At 35.4% G+C, this 6,760-nt stretch overlaps 1 non-coding gene across 1 annotated transcript; it reads left to right on the top strand.

Annotated features, from left to right (window-relative positions):
* Positions 1 to 5,884: 5,884 nt before the first annotated feature.
* On the top strand, positions 5,885 to 5,957 carry TRNAC-ACA (transfer RNA cysteine (anticodon ACA)). The gene has a single exon. It is a non-coding gene; the product is annotated as a tRNA-Cys (tRNA).
* The last annotated feature ends 803 nt before the right edge of the window (positions 5,958 to 6,760 follow it).

Here is a 6,760-nt window from a genome sequence, read left to right as displayed (position 1 = left end):
ATTTATCCTTTTTTTTTAAAAAAATTCCTTCAACTGCTCTAGGGTTCTTGCTTTCCTATATACATTTTAGAATGAGCTTGCCCATTAAAAAAAGTGCCTCCTGGATTTTGACTGGAAATGGACTGAATCGATTGATCACCTTGGGGAAAATGGTCATCTTTATTATATTGTCTTACAGTCCTTGAATATGATAGAGACTGGTTTTAAAATAATAGGCCACAGTTACTTTTCTACACTACAAAGATGACTAATCTAGAAAATCCTTGAAATCTCTATGCCTCAAAAACTCGGTGTTCTCAAGTGACATATTACCCATTATCACTATCAAATGTAAGAATGTCCAAGAAGTGGGAACACCAAATATTAAGGAAAATACAGAACCCCCGCCTTTGATAAATTTGCTGTTCCTTTTCTCTCTATACGCTGGTTATTTCTCTTCTCTGTGTAGTAACCACCTACTCATCCTTTAAGGTACAACTCTCTGTCTTCCTCCTCTGTGAAGTTCCTCTTTTCTTTCAGGTTCCTGAGTCAATCAGTACCCTTATGCCAGGATCTTAATATCTGTGCCTAATATATATATTTTTTTTACCCCTGGGGACCCTAAAATTTATCCTGTTCACATGTGTGTCAAGCCAAAAAAGATAAGGAATTTATACTCTGAGAAACCTCAACCAATGGTTCTTAGGAATTTCCTAAAAATTCCAGTGCAGACAGACACTGAGGTATAAACCTTACACCTTTCTTAGGGTTTCACAGAGGATTAATTTCCATTCATCTGCTGTGATATTTTGCTTGTTATCACACGCTTCCTTCCCTTTTTTGTATCTTTGTCCAGCTCACATTGCCTGTACCGCAAATAAACTACATACACTCAGATTCTTGTTGCAGGTCTGCTCGAACTAGGGTACCACTTATTACTCATCTTCTGTCATCACCATGTTCTTTTGAGTCAGCATGAATGAAAAAGTGTGTAATATATAGAGATACATTCATTGTATGAACATTAAGTCTCTTGTTTCCTACTTCCTTATTTCTCCCTTTAAGTCCAACTAACCGTTTTTTTGTTTTGTTTCCCATTTATTAGGCTTATTCTTTATTATATATTAAAATTGTCATTTGGGTTTTTTTTACATCTTGAAGTTAATATTTTTATTATATAATGTGTTCTGTGGGCTTAGTCGCTCAGTAGTGTCTGACTCTGCAACCCTAAAAAGTCTTAGTTGGGTAATCTTATACACCTTAAACAATTTTCTGTTTGTTGTTTATTAATGAGCCATATTGCTTTATGGAGACCGAAGTTTATGCTCAAAAAATCCAGATAAGAAAGAAGCAAGCATTTTAAGAGAACACAGAGTCTAGCAAGAAAGATAGAAAACAGAAAGAAGATATTGACCTTGGAGATTAATTTGAACCTAGATTTAGACTTTTGGGAACTTAGAAATGTAGTCTCAGGTATCTGGATTATACCAGTCCCTGAACTGGAGTTTTGATGTTGCTTTAGTATAAATGGGGTAGCAGCTGGATAAAATAGTTATCAGGCATCGTGCAGATAGATGTTTCCTCTCAGGGAGAAGTGTTTGGTGCTCTTACATTTCTGTAAGCTGCAGCCCTCTGTGTGTCTACAGTTTGCAGTAAACTTAACAATTATAAATAAATATAAAGTTAAGGCAGAAAAATGATGCCATATAAAGCCTATAGTTTATTTTTTCTTTCACTGAGAAAAGGATAATATGAACATTTATTTAAATAAGGTTTACCTAGTGTGGTTCACTTGATTCTAATGAAATTATACAAGAGAGAGAAAATATTGAGAGATTCAATGACAGAAGGTTGGTGAAGTAAGCCCTAAAATGAGGAGGGGGATCATTTTCTAGGATTCAAATATTTAATTCTGAGAAAATTGGTGAGTTTCAGGCAAATCTGTTGATATAGGCCTGGGCTGAAATCTATATACAGCTAATCTGTCCTATACATCACTTTTTTTAATTAGACCCTAATCTTAGAGCTAATAAATGAGATAGATAGCTTTTGTGTGAGATGTAGATAAGATATAAAACTATTTTGGGATTGTTATAATATTTTTTTTTGCTTCTTATATTTTTTAACTGAACAGGCGTATGGAAATTTTAAAAATGCATAAAGAGGCATTTAATTTTTATAATACTTAAGAATGAAATTAAATATATTTGTTCAAGCAGTAAAGTTGATATTCCTATAAATGGTTTTCAATTAAATACAATGTCAAAGAAAATTTCAGCTTTATGATTGACCATTTATATTCAGTCTCAATATGTTCCTCTGTCCCCACCACATACACAAACTACATATGTAGGAGCATATAAAATACTTTAGATACTGTGTACTGATGTGTTCTTAGTTGGAATAGAAGTTGATCTATGTTCAAATATGTTTAGCAACATTGTGTTTACATTTTATTTAAAATTGTCCTGTATAATTTCCCACTCTTCTAGTAGATTGCATCTGAGGATGTAGAACTGTGACTCAGTCAGTCAGTCAGTTCAGTCGCTCATTCGTGTCCGACTCTTTGCAGCCCCATGAATCACAGCACACCAGGCCTCCTTGTCCATCACAAATTCCGGGAGTTTACTCAAACTCATGCCCATTGAGTTGGTGATGCCATCCGTCCATCTCATCCTCTGTCATCCCCTTCTCCTCCTGCCCCCAATCCCTCCCAGCATCAGGGTCTTTTCCAATGAGTCAACTCTTCTCACGAGGTGGCCAAAGTATTGGAGTTTCAGCTTCAGCACCAGTCCTTCCAATGAACACCCAGGACTGATCTCCTTTAGGATGGACTGGTTGGATCTCCTTGCAGTCCAAGGGACTCTCAAGAGTCTTCTCCAACACCACAGTTCAAAAGCATCAATATTTCGGTGCTCAGCTTTCTTCACAGTCCAACTCTCACATCCATACATGACTACTGGAAAAACCATAGCCTTGACCAGACGGAACTTTGTTGGCAAAGTAGAACTGTGATTAGGATGGGCTAAATTCAGCCAGCTCTGTGTTTATAAATAAGGGTTTATTGGAACATAGCAATGCCTATTCATTTATGTATTTTCTATGGCTGCTTTTGTGTTATAATGACAGGAATAACTGTGATAGAGACTGTATGGCCTGCAAAGCTAAAAATGTTTATTACTATCGAGCCTTTATGTTAAAAAAAAAAAAAAAAAGAGAAATCTGACCCCTGTACTAAGACCTAGTATACAATGTTTTTCTCATAACTATTTGAGCACAGAACTCATTCTCACACATCTTGGAGCTTTAGTGTCCTATAGAGTATCAAATTTAATACATTTTATTATTCCTTCAATGCTGTTTCCCCACTTACTTTTAAAGAGGTTTGGACATCCATAACCACAAACTATTAAATTATTTTGAACAACTGGCAGGAGTATAATGCTGAGAAATTAAGAAAAGTGTATAAGGACCCACAAATACCTAGTGACACAGATGAGTATCAGACTTAAGTCTTAAGGTCAGCCCTTTATATTTACAGTTAGTTCTTTGATTCTGCATCTAGGTATTTGGCCACAGACCTTGAAGTACTGCAGTATTTACCTTTAAAAAAACAAGTTGATGATTAAGTGAAGCCACAGAGTTCAAATCCATGTTGTTCAAGGGTCAACTGTAACTATCATGTGCCAGATACAGGAGATGCCTCGAACAGTCATATTTCCTTCGCTTTTGGTGTTTTTGAAGTGTGTTAGAGGTACATGCAAGGAAATATACTGCATGTATATGATGAATACCATGATGCAAGTGTGTGGAGGCTTCTAAAAGAAAATGGACAGTAGGTACCTAGGCAACTTGAGAAGGAATGAGGGAGCATCAAATTGTTGCTGGAAGTATTACATTCTAATAAGTTAGGTTAAAGTGGCGGTAGGCACACGATGGTTGAAATGATTATGATATGAATCCCTTTGGCAGTCTGGTAACACCTCAGAATCCCTTCTAAGAAAAATGCCTTTATTTATTTATTTATTTTTTGCTATACAATAGGTTTTTGTTGGTTATCCATTTAAAATATAGCAGTGTGTACATGACCTTCCTAAAGCCCTTGACTATCCCCTCCCCTTCCAACCCCGGCAACCATGAGTTCATTTTCTAAGTCTGTGTGTCTCTTTCTGTTCAGAAAAATGCCTTAAAATCCAAAAGTAAATTGCAAAGGCTTATAAAAAAATTATATGTTAATACAATTAGAATATTACATTTTTAATATATATACTTATAAATAGATCTAGCCACTCATAGATTTATAACTGTCATAAATTCATAATATGTATTATGTATGTCAGGGGCCGCCGATCCATCCCCCCACCCTCTGGTCTGTGGAAAATTGTGTTCCACAAAACTAGTCCCTGGTGCCAGAAATATTGGGGACAGCTGATGAATAGGATGTCTGTACAGATCAAAGGGCTTCCCTGGTGAATCAGTGGTAAACATCCTGCCTGCCAATGCAGGAGATGGAGGTTTGATCCCTGAGTAAGGAAGATACCCCAGAAGAGAAAATGGCAACCCACTCCAGTATTTTTGCCTGGGAAATCCCAGGGACAGAGGAGTCTGATGAGCCACAGTCCATGGGGTCAGCTGCAGAAGGGTTGGACACGGTGTAGTGATCAACAACAGACACAGATCGAATTGCAGGCACTGCTATTATGAGTTTTTTAATCTACATTTGTAATCAAAGGGAATGATAGAGGTTAATTTAAATAAATATGTAAATTTTATTCCCATCTAAGTTTACGTATTTTCTTCCCCTCTAGACATTTGATGCTGCATTTCATAGAATTTGTAGAATGGATTTAAGGTAGGCTGAAGGTGAGCAGAGAGAAAATAATCTATAGTATGTCCTACAGAGTGATGATAAAGGACTAAAGGTTTTTCATCCACTCTAGCATACCATGTTCTTTCCTGTCACCAAGCTTTTTCTTTGACTTGTCTCACAGAATTTAATATTTATATCCTAATGGAAGAGTTTTTTTCTAATTTTTAAACTTTGTTTTGTCAGTATGTTAGTAACCTAGAGCCTTTGAACTCAAAGTGTAGTCTGTGGACTAGTGGCCTTATCAGATACACAAAATCTCAGGCTTTGTCCTGAATCTGCTGAATCAGAATATGAAACTTGACTACCAGGTTTTTTTTTATTAATAGTAAGAATTTAGAGCATTGATCTAAAGGAGAAGGATTCTCAGTTAAATTCCATTTACTTTCTCTTAAGACTATTAAAAAATTTAGTCATATAAACTTCCAATACATACTTAATCCAATAACCAAAATGATAACCAATTAATTTGGAAAGTGAAAACTTTATTTTCAAATTTAGAAATAAAGGATGCGTAAATCATATTCACGATCCTGATGTGATCATTAAAGCAATAGATGATTTTTCAGTCAGTGTATTACTTTGCACAAATAGACTTATCATAGATGACCTGTCATTTGAATGGGCATCTTAAAACCATACATCTATCACCTAGCATGAAATGTTGCTGCAAATGTGTGTATCTTACCTACATTATGATAACACATCATAGATCTAGAGTGTGCTGTTTCTCAGGCATATCATTCACATGAACTTTTAATCATTCAAGAAAATGAGTGGCTGGAGAAGACATACACAATACTTCCTTGTGGAGTTCAATCCATGGTAGTGACAGGATTCTTTTGAAATGTTTTGTTTGATGTCTAAATTGGAAATACAGAGTAACTACAGAATTGTGGCTTTTAAAAGTTGCTGAATATTTCTAATAGTATGTTCCATGAGGTATGTGATTGATTTCTAAATTTTAAGGCAAAATATTGTGAACTAAGTTGTTGACAAAATATTGCCATTTAATGTCATCTACTATATCTAAAGACTTCCCTGGTGGCTCAGATGGTAAAGCATCTGCCTACAATGCAGGAGACCCGGGTTCAATCCCTGGGTCAGGAAAATCTCCTGGAGAAGGAAATGGCAACCCACTCCAATATTCTTGCTTGGAAAATCCCATGGATGGAGGAGCCTAGTGGGCTACAGTCCATGGGGTCACAAATAGTTGGACACGACTGAGCGACTTCACTATATCTAAAAGCCACTGGAGTTGAATTAGACTGTGACTTTGAGGAAAAAAAAAATGGAATGATGAACTCTTGAGAACTGGTGTCTGTTTATATAGGATAACTTTCTGTTAAACAGAAAATGTTTAGTTTTAGTTACCCATTTATGACAATCATTTCTCAATAATTTTTTAAATAAATGGTTTGACTAAAATTTTAGAATAATGTTTAGGAATATTAAGTTCAGTGCTTCTCCTACATGTCCAGGTTGCAATAGAAAATTCTAAGAAATATAGAATATCTTATATTGTTACCATTGTTTTAGATTCAATTTGTTTTTGATTGGCTCAATAAAGAATTAATTGAGTTTCTTCCTCATTTATTGAATGCTTACCATGTATCAGTGATCTACACAGTGTTTGACATGTTAACTCATTTACTGCATAGTATAACTCTCAACCCATTTTGCCGATAACCTGGCATTCAAAGATGGTAAGAACTTGTCCAAGGTCATACAACCAAGAAGTATATTATTTAAATACTTTATTTAATTTGAAGTATTAAGGCTAATATCAACTTGACATTCTCAGCTTCTCTTTTACTGTTTCTGGGTTTTATTTAAATTTTATAATTCAAGGATTTATTAGTATCAAAGAATAATGGGCAGGGGTTCAAAGATAAATTAGGATTCAGCCCAACA

Source organism: Odocoileus virginianus, chromosome X (genome assembly GCF_023699985.2).
Source record: "Odocoileus virginianus isolate 20LAN1187 ecotype Illinois chromosome X, Ovbor_1.2, whole genome shotgun sequence".
In the NCBI taxonomy this organism is placed as follows: Eukaryota; Metazoa; Chordata; class Mammalia; order Artiodactyla; family Cervidae; genus Odocoileus; species Odocoileus virginianus.
Note: the sequence above shows the minus strand (reverse complement) of the source record. Positions and strands in the feature narration are given on the sequence as shown.